The sequence below is a fragment of the Notamacropus eugenii genome, chromosome 5 (assembly GCF_028372415.1).
Source record: "Notamacropus eugenii isolate mMacEug1 chromosome 5, mMacEug1.pri_v2, whole genome shotgun sequence".
In the NCBI taxonomy this organism is placed as follows: Eukaryota; Metazoa; Chordata; class Mammalia; order Diprotodontia; family Macropodidae; genus Notamacropus; species Notamacropus eugenii.
In genome coordinates this window covers 342,597,035-342,616,457 of record NC_092876.1, presented here as the reverse complement: position 1 = coordinate 342,616,457, position 19,423 = coordinate 342,597,035, and the positions used below count along the sequence as shown (strand labels likewise).

The window sequence follows — 19,423 nt, the reverse complement described above, 5'->3', positions numbered from 1 at the left end:
AACCAGAAAACTCTGTTCCATTTCACCAGGAGCAATAGTCTTGTGAAAGTCTAATGCATAGTTTTCATTCTTAATATTAACATCAATGCTACTTTCCTGTTCTTGCATCCTCTAAATGCATATTAGTTATTTTATCACAAGGCTTGAAAATACCACAGTCATTATGCTGACATTCAGTGATGCCACAGAGCAGTTCAGCCTTAGACGCCTCAGTTTTTGATCATGTCCTCAAACATCTGGGAAACCTTTAATATATCTCTGGCAATCCCTAAAACCTAGATACAAGAGAATCCATGTTCCAGAGTCATGATGAGATTCAAATTTCTCCGCAGGCCATTCAGTTCAAAGAACCAACACCAGTTCCAATTCCAATACCAATACCAATACCAATACAAAGGTATTCTTTTTCATCAAAATTTAGGATGAACTCATCTGAAAAGGCATAACTGTTTTGTTCCTTTAAAATTAAATCTCTTATTCAAGAGACAGTGCTTTCAATAGTCTCCTTATTAATTATTAATTAATTAATATTGATATTCTTCACCACACACCTGAAAAATGGTTGACTCTTCTTTTCCAAATCCAAATTATCTTGCTTCCTGGAAAGGTTACTTCTAAGACTTAAAATGTTTAAAAAATTTTAATACTATGAAAAGTTATGAATAAACACTTTCTAATAATACTGATCACAGGCAAATGCATTTGTCCTAAAAAAACCACTTGTGTTTTAATTCAGAGAATGTGGGAGTCAGTGGCACAAAGCCTCCCCTTTTTTCATGCCGTCATAAAACACTTCCAGTAGCTGTGACAGAAAGACAACCACTTTCACTTTTTTCATGAATTGAGCAGACCCTTTGCATACAAAGTCTTCAATAGCATTGATTATTGTCTTTAACAACTTTAGCTGAGTTTTGTCCAGCATTTTCTGAAAGAACAAAATAATAAACAAATAACAAGGCAAAGCAATAAAAAATAAAGTCCTTCAAGGCACAATATGACTAAAAGTTGTTAGGTTTTGATTCTTAATGGATAAATACTCCTTCCTCCTATCTTATTTTTACCATTACTTTGCAATCAGTCTTTCCACGGCCATGGACTAAGCTCCCTTCTGCTTTATGTGCTACTGGGAATGCTCTCTCTCTCTCTTTCTCCCTTCCATATCCTCTCCTCTCCTCTCCTCTCCTCTCCTCTTGCTCACACCACCCCCTCTCTGTATAATCACTTTGTGGAGTTACCACTTGACCTAAATCTTGAAGGGAAACAGGGATTCTAAAAGGCAAAGGTAATATGGAGAACAGTCTGGGCACAAGGGACCTAAGCAATGGCATAGAAATGAGTGATGAAAGTTGGATGTGGAGAGAAGTGAGTTGACCAACTGGATTAGAATGTAAATGCATGAGGGAGAATAATGTTAAATTATTCTACAAAGATAGGTGGGTAGTAGTCTGATTACGAAAGGTTATAACCACCAAAGAGAGGAACTTGTATTTTAACATTGATACAATAGGGGCCTACTTATAGTTTTACAGTTGTATGGAGGACAGATTGGAAAGGGGAGAGACAGGAGGTAGGGAATGCTATCTAATAGCCCAGGAGGAATGTAATGAGAACTTGATCTAGGGGTGGCTTTGTGAGTAGAGAGAAGGGGACATTGCAAGAAAGCTGTTAAGGTAGGATCAACACAACATATATAAAGATAGATCAATCAAGAGAGTGATAGATTGATAGACAGATAGCCATCTTAGAATTCATTAATACAATCATAGTGTTCAGAATGAGGCAAGCAATGGTTCCACTGGTGACATGTCCTGGTCCTATCACATTTAGAGTACCATATTCTGTTCTTGATTCCACATTTTAGAAAGAATAAACCAGAGCAGGTGCAGAGGAGGACAATCAGGTTTGTTTAACATGGTCTCCAGTTTTCTCATGAAGATCATTGGAAGAAAATGGGAATTTTTATTCTGGAGAAGAGAACAACTAGAGGAGGAGATGGGTGATACATATTTCAAATTATTTGAAGGGTCATACAGAGTTCCTCAAACCACCACAATTCATTCCATAGTGTCGGGTTTGTAGTTTCTATTAACTTCCTTATACTTTGTATCAGGACATGATTTTTTCTAGAAATTTTGCAACACCAAATGCCGTCCTTTATTTGGGTGACATAGATTAATTGATATCAGTTACTAATGTAATGAGATTCATACCCAAATCACCTAAGGTAGAAGCACTCATGTGAGAAATGTAAAAAACCTTCAAGAAGAAGACAGAATCTGGCTGAAACCAGAATTTTCAGTGCACCATCAAGAGACTGATACCAATTTTAGGGATCTAGGAACAGGTAGGGCCCAATAACAGCCAGCCTATGTAGACTGACAGTGGTAACAGCATCCAGACCTCAGAGGAGATAGGATAAGTAAGGCCTACACAACCCATCCAAGAGTTCTTAGTACAAAATCCCCAAACAAGAACTGAATAAATAAAAATACCAAACATTAAAAATAAATACTCTGGCTTAAGAGAAGCCTGAGAGTTAAACCCAGAAGAAGAAAATAAACCATAATAACTACAATAAGAGCTTCAGAGGAAAAAAAAGACTTGATCACAAGAGGTACAAGAGTGTCTACAGAATTAAGTAAGAGAAAAGAGATGAAATTAGAAATAAAGTTAGGGTTTCATTTGAAAAAAATTAAAGGGGGATGGTGGAGCCAAGATGGCAGAGTGAGAGCTCATACTCACCTAAGTTCTAAAGCAAACTCCTTCAGATACCTCTAAGAAGATAATCTGAACAAATTTCAGAGTGGCAGAATATAATAGGAGACAGAGTGTGGCAGATTTCCAACCCAGGACAGACTGGAAGGTTGATGGGAAGGATCTGTTGCATGGAGCTGGAGGAGTGCACAATGCACAGGCAGCACCATAGCAAAGCTGAGCAGGAAGCCCTGGGTGGTCTGAAGCTGCAGCAGTGCAGATTCTCAAATATATCAGCTCAGGATGGGAGTCCAGTGGAAGAGAGTGAGAGAGAATGACACAACCCCAGGTGACTGCAACAGCTGCTCCTGAGACTATCAGTCCACAGATTAAATGTCTGTAATTCACCTACTTGAACTTCTGAGAGCCAAGATGGCAAAGTGATCAGTAAATGCTATCTCCTTCTCCTTGTTGACCTTGAAAAACCCAGAGAATATTTCCCCAGCAAAAATCCTGGAATAGCGAGATCAGCTGAAGGAGTAATCAGTCTCTTGGCCTGAGAGGCTAGATAAATCATAAAGGAAGGTCCTTCTTGCTGTGGCTGAAAGGGACCAGTAAAGACCAAGACTGTCCCAGGCAGCCCCACCTCAGTGATCTAAGAGGAGATCCTGAGCCCCATGGGAGTGGAGCACATAATTGCCAACACCAGGACCCCAGGCATGCCTCAGCACACCAGGGGAATGATGAAGACACTAGCACAGATGGGGTTCACCAACCACTGAGCTTGCCTATGCTTTAGCTCAGCAGAGGAGACTTCCTGTGGCCAGACCACCCCATCCCGCATTTAATGCAGCTAGCTCCAGGGTAACTCTGGGGAAACCCAGAAACACTTCACCTGGCCTCTGCTTTGGCACACCAGCCAGTTCAGTACCAGGTAAGCTGCAGCATTTTAGTTTCTACCTGAAAGAACCAGAGGCTACAACACACAAAGCCTCAAGTTCTAAACACAAGAACTATGGGACAGAGCTCCCCGTGTCCCAGAAACAGAGATCCACTTTAAAAGCCAGGAAAAGGGTGATCATCATGAGCAAGAAGCAAATCAGAAAAGAAAAGACCATAGAATCTTTCTAAGGGGACAAGGATCAAAATACAAATATCAAAGAGGGCAGCATTGAGACCATACTCCCATCTGAAACTTCACAAGGGAATATGAACTGGTCTCAAGGCCAAAAAGCATTTTGGAAGATCTCAAGAAGGATTTTAAAAACTAAATTAGAGAAATAGAAGAAAAACTGACCAATTTTAAAAATATGAAGAAAGAATTCACTGAAGAGAAAAAAACTAAAGAAAGAATAAATAGTTTAAAATTGAAAGTGCAAAATCAAGTAGTAGATTCCCTGAAAAATAGAATTCTAGGAACAGAACTCAGTGGCTGAGACAAGAAATCTAAGAATAAAGCCAAAAGACTGAAAAATAAAAGAGAATATCATATATCTACTATCAAAAACAACTGACCTGGAAAACAGGTTGAGAAGACATAATTTAAGAATTATGAATACCATAACCAAACCAAAAACCTGGTCACCATGTTTTGAAAAATCATAAATCTCCTGAAACTTATTAGAACCACAAGGCAAATATGATTTTAGAAATGCTATTTTAGCAGTAAGAAAAGAAAAAGAAATAGAAAGAAAATGCATAGGTAAACAAAGTGATTGCTTTTTGGCAGATAACATTATGGTATACTTAGAAAAACCTGGAAAAGTCTTAGCAGGGCGTGAAATAAACCAACAAAAATCATCAAGTTTTTTGTATTACCAACAAACCTCAGCAGGAAGAGATAAAAAAATGCCCTTCAAAACAACTACAAAATGTGTAAAATATCTGGGTATTCAACATCTGAGTCAAACAGGTATCATACGAATAAAACCACAACATGCTTTAAAAAAGTTATTTTCATCTATTGCTCCAATATTAGAAGTACAGCAGTCACTCATGGCCTGATCTTCCTATTGGTTGGTCTAGAGGCTTTAACTTGCTTCATTTTCTGCCCTGATCAGTTTGGTCCTCCTTCAGCCTGGTGGCTCTCTCCTCCCTAGGGTTCAACATAGCAATTCTAGTCTTAGTAAGGACATCAAATTGGCATTAGGTGTGCTACATCTCAGAACCCCCAAATTAAATAACTCCACCAGACTCAGCCTCCTTCAGTAGCAGGGATTATAAGCATGCAGTCATATTCCCAGTCAAAACACTCTTTACAGAGAAAAAGACAAACCTAAATAATTGGAAAGATAATAATTGCTCATGTTTGGACTGTACTAGTAAAATAAAAATGATAATATTGCCCAAATCAATTTACATTTTCAATGCTATAGCACGCTGCCACAGGGTTATTTTGGAGGAGTAAGAAAAATTAAAACAAAATTTATCTGGAGAAACAAAACCACAAGATTGTTAAAGGGAACCATAAATGAATGTTAGTGTTGACTATGGTAAACATAGGAGTACAGGGAATATTAAATACAAGTAAGCAAGATAGACCCTGCCCTCAAGGGACTTACCTTCTAACAGGGGCAAGATAACACATGTAAGGAAGCAGTGAAAGAAGAGGGGAATTTTGGTAGTAGAGATTCAATTACTATTTTCAGAGACAGAGTTGGAAGAGAGTGATGATAAAGGGTACATGCAAAGCAGTGCAGTATGAAGATAACTAAGGAAGATAGCATGATTGGTGTGAGTGCAGGAGAGACATAGTGAGTGCTCACTAATCAGAATCCAGAGTCCCAGGATGGAAGTTTGTAGGGGGAAGCAAGGGGCTAGAGAATAGGAAGTATTATGGTACAGGTGTAGTGTTCAGGAGACTAGGTTTAGTGAAGGCTCACCAATAAGAAACCTATGGGTCAGACTTCTAACTAAGATGATGAGACAATAGGACCAAAAGGAGCCCAGATTATCCTCAAACACTCCATGAAAACTGTAAAAATGCATGAGAAGGAACAACGATAAAGAGAAACACCTTTCTTAAGACTAGCACTGTCAGAAGCCTACAGATACTCTAAGCAGAAATAAACTGGAGTAGGTAGAGGGCATAGGTTGTGAGAGACAAGGTCAAACCAATATACAGGTAATTCAGGGCTCAGGTATACCATGCCTGAGCCCCAGAAGGTGATGAGGACAGACCAGTAACCTGTCAGTCAAGTGCCCAAGCAGTGCACACTTGAGCCATAGCAAGAGACAAGGGTGGCACCTGGGGTCTTGCAGGAAGCTTGATACTAGCACAATTGACAACATGTGATGGATGTGTATCAACATCAAGGGATGGAGCCGTCTCTGAATTTGGGACTGTGCAATGAGAAGGAAACAGAAGGGCTAAGGTCAAAACTTAAATCAAACTATCTGGAAATTAAGCTTAAACCTAGGCCCAAGTTTTTAGCTACCACAGTCAGGACCAAGGAGGAGTTCACCACTTCATCCAAGGGAACAAAAGGGAGAAGAGTCTGACACAAACATAAAGGCTTAATCTATAAATGAAGGGCAGAGACATGAGGAAACAGAAGAAAACATAACAATGAAGAAATGCTATGGATTTAGAGAAACCCAAGACATGAATCTAGAAAAAGAAAGTACCTCTATAACACACAAAGTCTCAGAGAAAAGAATGATAACTAGAAGGAATGAAGAAAGAGGTACAAAATTTCAAACTGAGAATGGAAAAGTAAATCAATAGCTTAGAACACAAAATGGCAGACCTTAGCCAAGAAGTAAACTCCTAAAAATTTGAATGGTTCACACATAGAGCAAGGACTCCATGAGACAAAAATATTAAACTAAAATCTAAATACCTTAATTTAGGAAACACTGTGGAGGAATAATTAGCAAAATGCAGTAAGACTGAAAAGGGAAGATAGGTGGAAAAAAGTGGATATCAAATTTTAGAGTTTAGGATCAAGGGAAAGAAACCTTGGTGGAAACAATGATAAAAATGCCATTGGCAGTAAAAAGGGAAATGGGAAATGTTAAATGTTTCCTATTGTGTTGGGAAAGATAGTGGAAAGATAATGAAAAAAATAATTGGTCTAACCAAGCTTCAATTGAGGTTAGACACTAAACTAACTTTACAAATTTTGGAGAAGTCACTTAAACTCTCAGGTTTCATTTTTTCTTCTAAAAAATAAAAAGTGTTTCTAGAATTACACTAAAAGACTTTTCTATTTGAAAAATTCTATGATTTCATGACAAATTCAGTCATTGATGTGCTAATTCTGACATGACAGTGAGTTATCTGAATGAAGTTGTCCTATTAGATACAAGAAAGAAGAATGCTAAGATCAGTGCTGGAGATATTGATCTGAGAATCATTTGCTTAGAGATGGTTGCTGAAATTATGAAAATAAATGAATTTCCCCAAAGGGTTAAATATAGAGGGAAAAGAGTATGGAGTTGAGAAATGATGCTTAGAGGAGAGCTAGAAAAAGAAGAGAAACTTGGTCTTCTATGCAATTCCCTTTTTTGTTCTTTCCATATTGGAATTTTTGCATTTGTTGATGATTGCTAAATGGAGTGATTTCTTCTCTCCATTTCCCCCCTATCTTTCTTCTCCCTCTTTTTTCTCTCCCAACTCGTGTCCTTATTCCTTATCTATCCATTTTTTTCATATTTATTTTTTTCTTGCTTTCCCATATCTTCGTTTTGGCAATGAAATCCAACAATATACATAAGCACTATTGTGCTCAGGGTTTAAAAGATTTCCTGAGCCTAGGTTAATATAGGTTTCATCACCCTCATTCAGTTTCACTATTCTTATCCTTACTAGTGAATATATATATTCTAAGGGACACTGAGCTCATTCTAATTACTGACAGCTTACAAATCTGTTCCAGTGGCTGGGAGGAAAATGGACGCATATTTCCTCCCTTCATACTCTTGTAGAACTTTGGAGACATTTACATCATTTGCCCCAAGTACATGAATTATTTTTTTGCACTTCAGATTTCCACTTTGTGTAAAATTATTGTGAGGTCGTTTAGCTTGAGAATGGAAAAAGGAAAAAAAACGACAGGAGACATGAGTTACTAAAGCTTTTGCATCTCTGAGAATACAAAGTATTCTATCTGGGCAAAGGAAAGCTGTACATGAAAAGGAGAGTCATGAAGGACACTGTACGTCTTTGTTTTTTCTGCTCAAATTTTTTATAAATTCTCCAAGGTGAATAGGATCTTTCAGGTCTCCTTAGTACAGATCTCTCCCACTTATGAACGCCTCTTAAACCTTACTGACAAATAGTCACCCTGCCCCTACTCAAACACTTAGAGTAACAAGAAGCTCACGAAGTAGCCCATTCCATTTTTGAAAGTTTGTAATAGGAAGTGCTTTTGAATATTAAGTTGAAAAACAAATGAGGCTAATAATCTCTCTTGCATATAATAAATCTTCAACATTTGAAGACTGAGCACGTCCTCTTACTTCCTTCCTTCCTCAACCAAAAACTTAAGGGAGAAGTTTTGGTACAAGGAAGGCTACCTGGGGAAGGATGTTGGAGAGTCATATGTAGCCTGGGTGCTATATGTAGATCCTAGTATACTTTTCATTTCTATTAGTAGCTTAATAAAACCCAAGACATTTCATATTCAAGATCCAATCAAGTCCCATTATAATGTACATTCCTAAAAAAAGAATATATATGTGTGTGTTCATATGTATGTATATATCTATATCTATCTATATATTATCTTTTTTAAAATTTTTTTAAAAAAATTTATTTATTTAACTATTAACATTCATTTTCACAAAATTTTGGGTTCCAAATTTTCTCCCCATTTTTCCCCTCCCCCCAACCCTAAACATCGAGCATTCTGATTGCCCCTATCACCAATCTGCCCTCTCTTCTATCATCCCTCCATTCCCTTGTCCCCATCTTCTCTTTTGTCCTGAAGGGCCAGATAACTTTCTATACCCCATTACCTGTATTTCTTATTTCCTAGTAGCAAGAACAGTACTCGACAGTTGTTCCTAAAGCTTTGAGTTCCAACTTCTCTTCATCTTTCCCTCCCCACCCATTCCCTTTGGGAAGGCAAACAATTCAATATAGGCCATATCTGTGTAGTTTTGCAAATGACTTCCATAATAGTCGTGTTGTATAAGACTAACTATATTTCCCTCCACCCTATCCTGCCCCCCATTGCTTCTATTCTCTCCTTGGATCCTGTCCTTCACCAAGAGTGTTGCTCTCCTTTTGCCCTCCCTTCCATCATCCCCCCCACACTGCTTATCCCCTTCTCCCCCACTTTCCTGTATTGTAAGACAGGTTTTCATACCAAAATGAGTGTGCATTTTATTCCTTCCTTTAGTGGAATGTGATGAGAGTAAACTTCATGTTTTTCTCTCACCTCCCCTCTTTTTCTCTCCACTAAAAAGTCTTTTGCTTGCCTCTTTTATGAGAGATAATTTGCCCCATTCCATTTTTCCCTTTCTCCTCCCAATATATTTCTCTCTCACTGCTTAATTTCATTTTTTAAAGATATGATCCCATCCTATTCCATTCACTCTGTGCTCTGTGTGTGTGTGTGTGTGTGTGTGTATGTAATCCCACCAGCTACCCCGATAATGAATAGTTTCAAGAGTTACAAATATTGTCTTTCCATATAGGAATGTAAACAGTTCTTCTTTAGTAAAGTCCCTTATGACTTCTCTTTGCTGTTTACCTTTTCATGCTTCTCTTCATTCTTGTGTTTGAAAGTCAAATTTTCTTTTCAGCTCTGGTCTTTTCATCAAGAATGTTTGAAAGTCCTCAATTTTATTGAAAGATCATTTTTTCCCCTGAAGTATTATACTCAGTTTTGCTGGGTGGGTGATTCTTGGTTTTAGTCCTAGTTCCTTTGACTTCTGGAATATCCTATTCCATGCCCTTCGATCCCTTAATGTAGAAGCTGCTAGATCTTGTGTTATCCTGATTGTATTTCCACAATACTTGAATTGTTTCTTTCTAGCTGCTTGCAATATTTTCTCCTTGACCAGGGAACTCTGGAATTTGACCACAATGTTCCTAGGAGTTTCTCTTTTTGGATCTCTTTCAGGCAGTGATCGGTGGATTCCTTGAATACTTATTTTGCCCTCTGGTTCTAGAATCTCAGGGCAGTTTTCCTTGATAATTTCATGAAAGATGATGTCTAGGCTCTTTTTTTTGATCATGGCTTTCAGATAGTCCCATAATTTTTAAATTGTCTCTCCTGGATCTATTTTCCAGGTCAGTTGTTTTTCCAATGAGATATTTCACATTATCTTCCATTTTTTCATCCTTTTGGGTTTTGTTTTGTGATTTCTTGGTTTCCCATAAAGTCATTAGCCTCCATCTGTTCCATTCTAATTTTGAAAGAACTGTTTTCTTCAGTGAGCTTTTGAATCTCCTTTTCCATTTGGCTAATTCTGCTTTTGAAAGCATTCTTTTCCTCATTGGCTTTTGGAACCTCTTTTGCCAATTGAGTTAGCCTATTTATCAAGGTGTTATTTTCTTCAGCATTTTTTTGGGTGTTGACCTGCTTTTCATGCTTTTCTTTCATCTCTCTCATTTCTCTTTCCAGTTTTTCCTCCACTTCTCTAACTTGATTTTCAAAATCCTTTTTGAGCTCTTCCATGGCCTGAGCCCATTGAATATTTATTTTGGATGTTTGGGATACAGAAGCCTTGATTTCTATATCTTTCCCTGATGGTAAGCATTGTTCTTTCTCCTCTGAAAGGATGGGAGGAGACACCTGTTCACCAAGAAAGTTGCCTTCTATGGTCTTATTTTTTTTCCCTTTTCTGGGCATTTTCCCCGCCAGTAACTTGACTTCTGAGTTTCCCTTCCACACCCACCATGCCTCCAGATCCACCTAGCTAGCACTTGGGGTCTGAGATTCAAATGCTGCTTCCCAGCCTCAGGGCTTTTGGTGGGGGTGGGGCTGCTATTCAGTGTGAGATTAAGTTCAGGTGCTCAGGTAGGGGCAGGGCCACCACACGAGGCTCAGTTCCCTAGAGGGGTTTGTGTGGAGACTTTCAACAATGGCTCTGGGCTCCTGCCTGCTTTGGGAGCCCTTGTCTGCTGCTGCCTCCTCCACTGCTGCCTCCCAAGGGGGCCTGAGTTATGGGGACACCCCACTCACCCCTCGGCCAGCCAAAGAGACTCTCTCACTGACCTTTAGCACCTGTGGGTGGAGGGACCTGCGTGGCTGCTGGAGATTCTGTCCCTGGAGCCTGCTCGGATCTGCTCCTCTCAGTGCTGCATGGTCAAGGCAGGGCTGGGCTCTGCTCCATGTCCAGGGCGCGACGAACCTTTTGTGTCAGTTTTTCAGGGCTCTCTGGAACAGATATCTCCTCCACTCCATTGTTCTGTGGCTTCTGCTGCTCCAGAATTTGTTGGGAGTTCTTCTTTACAGGTATTTTATGGGCTGTGGGTTTGGAGCTAGCATATGTGTATCTTTCTACTCCGCCATCTTGGCTCCTCCCCTCTATATATTATCACATATACATCCATGCATATGTGTGTACATATATACACACACACACACACACACACACACACACACACACATATATGTATATATATATATATATATATATATATATATATATTTGATTTAAAGGAGTATTTTGTCCTTTAACTTTGACAGTGAGGTTCTAACATTGAAGCAAAGATTTAGAGTAGGGGTTCTTACCCTTGTTTTTTTGTATTGACCCTTTGGGCAGTCTGGGGAAGCCTTTGGACTCCTCAGAATTCTTTTCTTAAAACTCATAGTTGAAAGAAATGCTAAGTTTTAGTTAAATGTTAGTGAAAATAATAGATGTAATTTTAATTCCTATCATGGGTCTCTGATTTAGAAATTGAAAGCAACTGAAGACATTTGATCCAACTCCCTCATTTTATAGATGAGGAAACAGACACAGACAAATTAAATGATTTGCTCAAGGGCACATACAGAAATGATGGAGGAAGGAAGGAAACAAACATTTATTACGTGAGTATCACATATCAGGCTAAATGCTGAGAGCTTTTCAAATATTCTCTTTTGAACTTCACAACAACCTTATGGGGTAGGTGTTGGTGCTGTCCTCATTTTACAGCTAAGGAAACTGAGGCAAACAAAGGTTAGTGCCTAGCTCTAGGTCACACATTTAGGAAATGTCTGCAGCTTGATAAAAATTCAGTTCTTCCTGAGCCCAGGTCCCAGTACTCCATCCACTGTACCTCTTAGGCTGAGACTGAATTTGAACTCATATCCTCTGACACCAAAGCCAAGGCTCTTTCCAACATATCACATACTCTTTGCACAGGTTGTCCTCATTAGCTACAATGTACTCCTTTCTCATTTCTGCCTCAGAATCTTATCTTCAGCTAGAAAACTTTTCTTAATATCCCCAGTTATTGTTATTATCTCCTTCAAATAATCATATATTCCTTTATTCATTCACCTGTTGTATCTCTCCTTGTTGTTTTTCAATCATTTCATTTGTGTCTAACTCTTGGTGACCCCATTTGGTGTTTTCTTGGCAAAGATACTGGAGTGGTTTGCTTGACTCCTTACTAGCAGACAGTTAAGGTGGCATAGTGGCTGCAGCACTGGCCCTGGAGTCAGGAGGACCTGAGTTCCAATTCAATCTCAGACACTTACTAGCTGTGTGACCCTAGGCAAGTCATTCAACCTGATTTGCCTCAGTCCCTCATTTGTAAAATGAACTGAAGAAGGAAATGGCAAACCAGGGCACTATCTTTGCTAAGAAAACACCAGATGGGATCATAGGGAGTTGGACATAACTGATTTTCAACTTTATACTTTATCCACTTTGCTACCTGTATCTCCCCAAGCAGCATGTAGACTCTTTGAGGGCAAAGGACTATTTTCCACCCTTGATGAGGATCACTCCCTCTACCAACACAATTCAGTAGCCTTCTTTTCAAATTACATTCTTAGAGAGTTGCCTCAGGTGCTGAGAGGTTAAGAGATTTGACCGAGGGGAGCTGGCCCTTTAACACAGGTCTTCTGCCTTCAAGGTTAGCTGTATGTCCACTCCACCAGGGGTGTCAAAGTGGGGGCAAAACTCTTTTCCTGAATCAGACTAAAAATATAATTGGAAAACGTTTATCAAAATAAATAAAATATAATGCAATATAGATAATGTTTCTTTGTGGTTTTCCAAGTCAATATTCAGTCCACAGGGATCTGTTTATATTTGAGTCTAACATCATTGCACTGCACCATGCTATCTCTTATGGTACTAACACAGACTGTTTTAATTAATTAATTTGTTTAATCTATCTTAACTAGAGATGCTGCACTTCCATGTTAAATTTACTTACACTGTGGTCGTCACTGAATATATTGTAATGCCTGAGTATCAGCCTAGGTAATATTCTAGGGACAGTATCTTAACCCTAAGAAGTACTTTCAATTACTTTGGACTTTGACAGGTGATCCTTTCTCCTATCTTTCAAGAACCTTCCTGATCATATTCAAAGTAGGTCACCACTGCAGTATTCCTCCATATCCCACCTTTCTAGCTTTATATGTTTTCTTCCCCTATTAGAATATATAGATTCTTTGAAGATAGGTACTGTCTTGCTTGCATATATCTACATTCCCTAGTCCTTAGCACAGTATCTGGCATGTAGTAAGCATTTGATAAATTCTTTTCATTCATTTATTCATCCATTTATACTGTAGAAAGTTGGTGAGTGAGATATTTTGAGGTGCAGGAACCTTGTGAGTCCTTCAGATCTTACCAGGTGTGGATGCTACCTGTTATAGTCACATAGAAGATAAGCTCTAACTTTGAAGGAAAATTATTACAACAATAAAACTTCCAGGAACCCTCACCTACTTAACAGTGACTCCTAAAGTGCTTCTTCCTTGCTCCTACCCTCTCCCACATCTTTTCTTCCTCGCTCCCAGAACCTTCAGTCTCACTGAATCAAGGCTGAAAAATAAGCATCAGTACCATACGTAATGCCATTCTAATTCCACATGTGATCCAGCAACTTCTAAAATGGTTTTGGAAACTCCTAGGTGAAAAAAAAGTCATAATAGGAATGAGGATGGATCATAGAATCATAGAATGCTAGACATGAGAAATGACCTTAAAGATCATCAATTGCAATGCCCACCTTCTCTTAATGTTATATATGAAGAAACCAAGGCCCAGAGAGTGGAAGTTAATTGTCCCCAATCATGTAGCTAGTAAGTGACAAAGCTGGCATTCTTGTGGGTGGTATGGAGAAGTATGAGCTAGAAGACAGCAGAGTTAAATGAATTTGGAATTGATTGAATGGCTGAACCCTGACTAGTAAATAATGATTTAATATCATTAATAGGAGGTCTCTAATAGAGTCATCCAGGGATCCACATTGGACCCTGTGCTATTTAACAAGAGTTAGACAAGAGTATAGATGACATGTTTATCACGTATATTGAACCAACTCCAATAAGGATAAATAAGAAATCTTCAATTTTGAATTAGAAAAATCAGCTTCACAAGTGAGAAACATCAGAAAAACTAATACAACTACAACTTGGTAAAAAAAAAACCCAACAAAATAAAACAACACAAACCCAACAATTTAAAAGTTTAACTGATCAATGCAATAATCAACCATAACATTGGTTGTTAGATGATGAGATATGCTTCTTACTTCTTGACAGAGAGAAGATAAACTGGAGATAAATTCTCAGATCAGGCAAAAGCATGGATTTATTTTGCCTGACTACGACTATTAATTACTTGAAAGCATTAAAAAAAAATTTGGTGGTGGTGGGGGAAAATTTTGGAGAACAGAGGTGGTGTAGTTCTAAGAATAAGGGTACGAATGACGTTTTTTAAAGTATAGAAGAAGGCACGAGGTTCAGAGGGAAGCATAGAAACATACAAACAGAACAGCTTTGGAACCAATGTATTGTTCCAATTTCCTTTTCAAAGGAAAGGAAAGGGAAAGGTCCAAACTTAATGTAGATCTGTTTAATGTGCTATCTTCTGTTTCTGTTCTTCTTTGTGTATGGAAATGTTTATATCTCCTAATATTTGTCTAATTCAAAATATTTAAAAAGTCAGTCTCACAAATACAAGATGAGAGAAAGTTGTCTAGTTTGTCTTAAAATTATTTTGTGGTTTTATGGAACTTCAAGATCCATATGTCAACAGTTTGATAAAGCAGACAAAAGAGCTAATGTGATCTCAGACTTCAGTAATAAAGGCATTGTATTCATCCAGAGAAGGATAACTAGGATGTCAAAGGGCCTCAAGATGATCATGCCATTTGGGGATCATTTGAAGGAATTAGAGGTATCTAAGAGACCTAAGTAGGTGGGATATACCTTAATGCCTTTAAAAGACAGACTGTCATGTGGAAGAGCTATTAGTTCAGGTTTGCTTGGCTATACAGACTAGAAATAAGCACAGTGGATACAAAGTGGAGAAAGTAGATTTAGGGTTGATGTAAGGAAAAAACTTCCTAACAATTAGAACTATCCAAAAGGAGAATGGACTGCTTCAGGAGATAACAGGTTCCCTTTTACAACCAGGTGATTGGAGAAAGTAAATGAGGGGTGAGGGTCAGTCAGTCAACACATGCTTATTAAGCACCTACTTTGTGCAAGATACTGTGATAAGTGCTAGGGATACTATAAGAGGAAAAAGATTCCCTGCCCTCAAGCAGCTCACAATCTAATGGGGAAGACAACAAGCAAGTAAATATATACAAACAAGCCATGTACAGGAGAAATAGGAAATAATTAACAGAGGCAAAACACTAAAATTAAGAAGGCTTTCTGTAGGAGTTAAGATTTTAGCTGGGACTTAAAAGAGGTCAGGCAGTACTTGGAGCGGAGGATGGAGGGACAACTACAGAAAACTAAAGAAAATGCCTAGAGTTGATGTGTTTTGTTCAAGGAATGTAGAGGAGGCCAGTGTCACTGGACTGAAGAGTATGTGTTAGGGGAACCTGTGGTCTCAAGGCCACATGTGATCCTCTAGGTCCTTAAGTGTGACCCTTTGACTGAATGCAAACTTCAAAGAACAAATCATTTTATTAGAAGTTAGGGAGTAAAGTGCAAGAAGACTGGAAAGGCAGGAGGGGGCTAGGTTATGAGAGCTTTCATTGCCAAACAGATTATTTTGTATTTGATCCTAGAGGTAAAGGGGAGCCACTAGAGTTTAATGGGGGAGGGGAATGTGTGACATGGTCAGACCTGTGCTTTAGGAAAATCACTTTGGTGGCTGAATGCAGAAGGATTGAAGTAAAGAGAGACTTGAAGCAGCCAGACCCACCAGCAGGCTATTATAATAGTCCAGGTGTGAGGTGATAAGGGCCTGCACTAGAGTGGTAGCAATGTCAGAGGGGAGAAGGGGTGTATTTGAGGAATGGACTTTTGGCAACAGATTAGCTATAGGAGTGGGAATAAGAGAGAGAGAGAAGGAGGAGTCAAGGGTGACACTAGAGAGTAGGAGGATGGTGGTGCCCTTAAGATTAATAGGGAATGTAGCAAGAAGGGATGGGTATAGGAGGAAAGATAATGAGCTCCATTTTGGACATGTTGAGTTTAAGATGTCTACTGGATTTCCAGTGTGAGGTGTCTGAAAGGCAGTGGGAAATGTAAGACTGGAGGTCAGCAGAGAGGCTGGGGAAAGATAGGTGGATTGGAGAAATCTAGAAGTTAGTGCTTATTGATAAATATCAGGTATATATTATAAAATATGCTGGTGATGAGTTGATCAGATTTGTTTCCTAACAATTATCTGAATCACTCATTCTGAATTCTTCTTACACAGTCTGGAAAGAGAGGCTCCACAGGGCATAGAATGCTCTAAGGAATGGAGTATGTATAATTGTGACAGATAGATTCATGATACCTTCCTTTGTTATTGCCTCATTAATCATTGTATTAATTAAAATTCTTCAAGCAAAATACCTGTTTTGAAGACAAATATGGAAATTGTTGAGTTTATAATCACTTCTGAATTATCCTTGGTGATATCTCCAGAGGCAACCTGCAAAGTAATGGAACCAATCTTCATTTCTCCCAAATCAGGGATAGAAATAGTCCCAAGGAGACCTAAGGAGACAAAAAATGAAAGGACAGAGCAAGCCAGATACTGGGTCTATTATAATTAGGCTTTGCTCTGTTTCTTACTTGTTTGGTTAGGTAATCTCTTGGATTACTTTTCCGTCAGGTTCAAGAGGTGATCCTTTGGGTGAAAAAGAGTTAGAGACTACTAACATAACCAAATTTGTTAAGATGGAAGCATTTGATTGGTCATGTCTAAGTTGATGTAGAAGTCACATGAAAGATGGTTTCAACTCTCATGGGTCAATAAAAAAGCATTAGGCAGAAGTGGATAAGTCAGTTGATAAGTCATATTGATCTAATATGATCTAGATATTAGATCATATCTAATATGATAGATGTTACATAAAAACAGTTAGCTTTCTATAATGGTTCATAGTATCATAGTGCTTTAAGATCTTTTCTCTTACTGATTTATTCTGCAAACAAATCATGATTGTTCCTCTTCTGGACTTCAACTGCTGCTAAGTAGTTAGTAAATAACTTTACTGAATCTTGAGTATCATCAGTTACAGCAACTGTAGTAGGCCATCTGGTGAATTGTTCTAAAATATCTAGAAATGGAAACACATCTACGGAGTGTAATTTTGGCAGAAACATGAATCAAATTCATGAAAGAAATATATATGATGAATAAACTAGGATTTATTTTGATAACTGCTGGTTATCCCCATTCAGAATTCGATTTCAGAATCATGGGTAATGGAGAATATATAAGAAAGTGTTAAAGATATTAGTATGTCAAGTAGATGAAGTGGACCTTGAATACAAAGGGTGCCACATTTGGCAGTCAACTTTGTGGTTCCTGCCTGCGTCATCTTGGGCAAGCTAATGAACATCTCTGGATATTAGTTTCCTTGTTAGCAAACTGAGAGATGGACTAGATTATCCTTTTAGTTCTTGCTCCATTAGCTTATGAACTTTTAAATGATTTTAAATGTTTAGTGCTAATAGTACTAAGCAATAAAAGGTTTTAAAAAAATCCTCTTGTTCAAAACAATTATTTCAAGTCTAACCATATTATAAAGAACCTAATTAAAGAGAATTGCATAATTTTTTGCTGTCCTATAATTTGGAACACATTTGGATACTCACCCTTGTAAGAAGAAAAAAGTCATATCTTCATTTCCTCCTTCTTTACTTACATAAATCATGCTGATTGATTTTGGTTTTTTTTTTTGCTTGTTTTCCATTTTTTTAATTCATTTTTTTTATTAGGTGATTGGAGTTAACTAACTTGCCCGCAGTCACACAGTTAATAAGTGTCTGAAGCCAGATTTGAACTCAGATCCTTCTGACTCCAGGGCTAGTGCTCTATCCACTGTGCCACCTAGATGACCCTTTTAAAAGAATGTGTAGATTCCAGGGGTAGGCATCATCTATCCTGAAATGGCTAATATGAAAACATAACATACCAAACATATCATCAAAATTCTACAAAAGACCTAAGCATACTTTGGAGGAGGGGAGGGTGTTATTGGAATGTTTGTTGAGAAGTGTTCATTGTATCAAAATGAACCCATCTTTTTTTTTTCTATTGTAACAAATGTTTTCATTTCACTTTTATCTATGCTATAATGTCATATTTACTTCCATGCCATAAGCTTTTGTTTCTTCATTTTCTTCTGGGATGTCTTTTTCTTTTGAACAATCTCCTCTTCTGGTTTAGGAACAATTTATTCCTTTTCAGTAAGTATCATCTCAATATGTCAAGGAGAACTCATGAATGGGTTGATTCCACCATGAGCCCTGTAAGTTGGCCATCGCATTTTGGGAGCCTTGTTAACTTAGATATGCTCAATGATAAGAGAATCCACATCCACCCCCTTCAGTTCTGCATTACTCTTTGCATTTTTAAGCATATACAGAGAAGAATCCTGCACTCATTTTGGACCAATGACCCTGTGTCCAACCCCATTGCTTAGCCTGGGCACACCTGCCAACTCTACCATTATATCGGTGAACCAGAACACATTGCTTCTTCAGTGTGACATCTTTTGTATACTTGGTAGCTTTTCAGATATGCACGACCTTGACAACTTGGACTTTTGATGTACCTGTATAATCTTGTATTCATGTTATTTAGACTTGTTATTTTTTTAATTGCTTGTGGGCTATACAACAAACCTTGAGTTGTCTACTGTAGTTACTGGGCACACTCAAATTGCAACTAATGGATGGGGAAGTTCCATTTCAAAGTTGGAAGATTTATTTTTCTCAGCAAAGCAGGAGACAAAACCAGTTAAGCCATAAAAAGTAGAGTGCTGATATTTTCCCCATATGAGAGGTACACATGAGCCTTCTAAGAGAATGGTTACCCCTAGAGATAGAGTTATCCAGAAGGTAAGACAGTTGTTTTGTAAGATCTTAGTCTCCTTGCCTGTTTCGGCTTTGCAGCTTGAAAGAAAAGTGTAGGACCTAAGGGCCAAGGATTTCTCTCCTATGCCATCTAGCGAGTGAGCTTCAGCTATGCATGTAAGATTATCATAATGCTATAAGGGACTGAACTTGTCTGCAGCTGGAGAGTCCTGATTTTGCTCACACTCCCCCTAGTGGTTGGAAAGGAAAAATGTAACAAAAAATTAAAACTTTTGGAAGGTTTATGGGTTGAATTTAAAACAGCGAAATTTTGCAGGAAGAAT

General features: G+C 38.2%; 1 pseudogene; it reads right to left on the bottom strand.

Annotated features, from left to right (window-relative positions):
- Positions 1 to 209: 209 nt before the first annotated feature.
- Positions 210 to 18,733, bottom strand: LOC140507938 (protein mono-ADP-ribosyltransferase PARP14-like; annotated as a pseudogene).
- Positions 18,734 to 19,423: the final 690 nt, after the last annotated feature.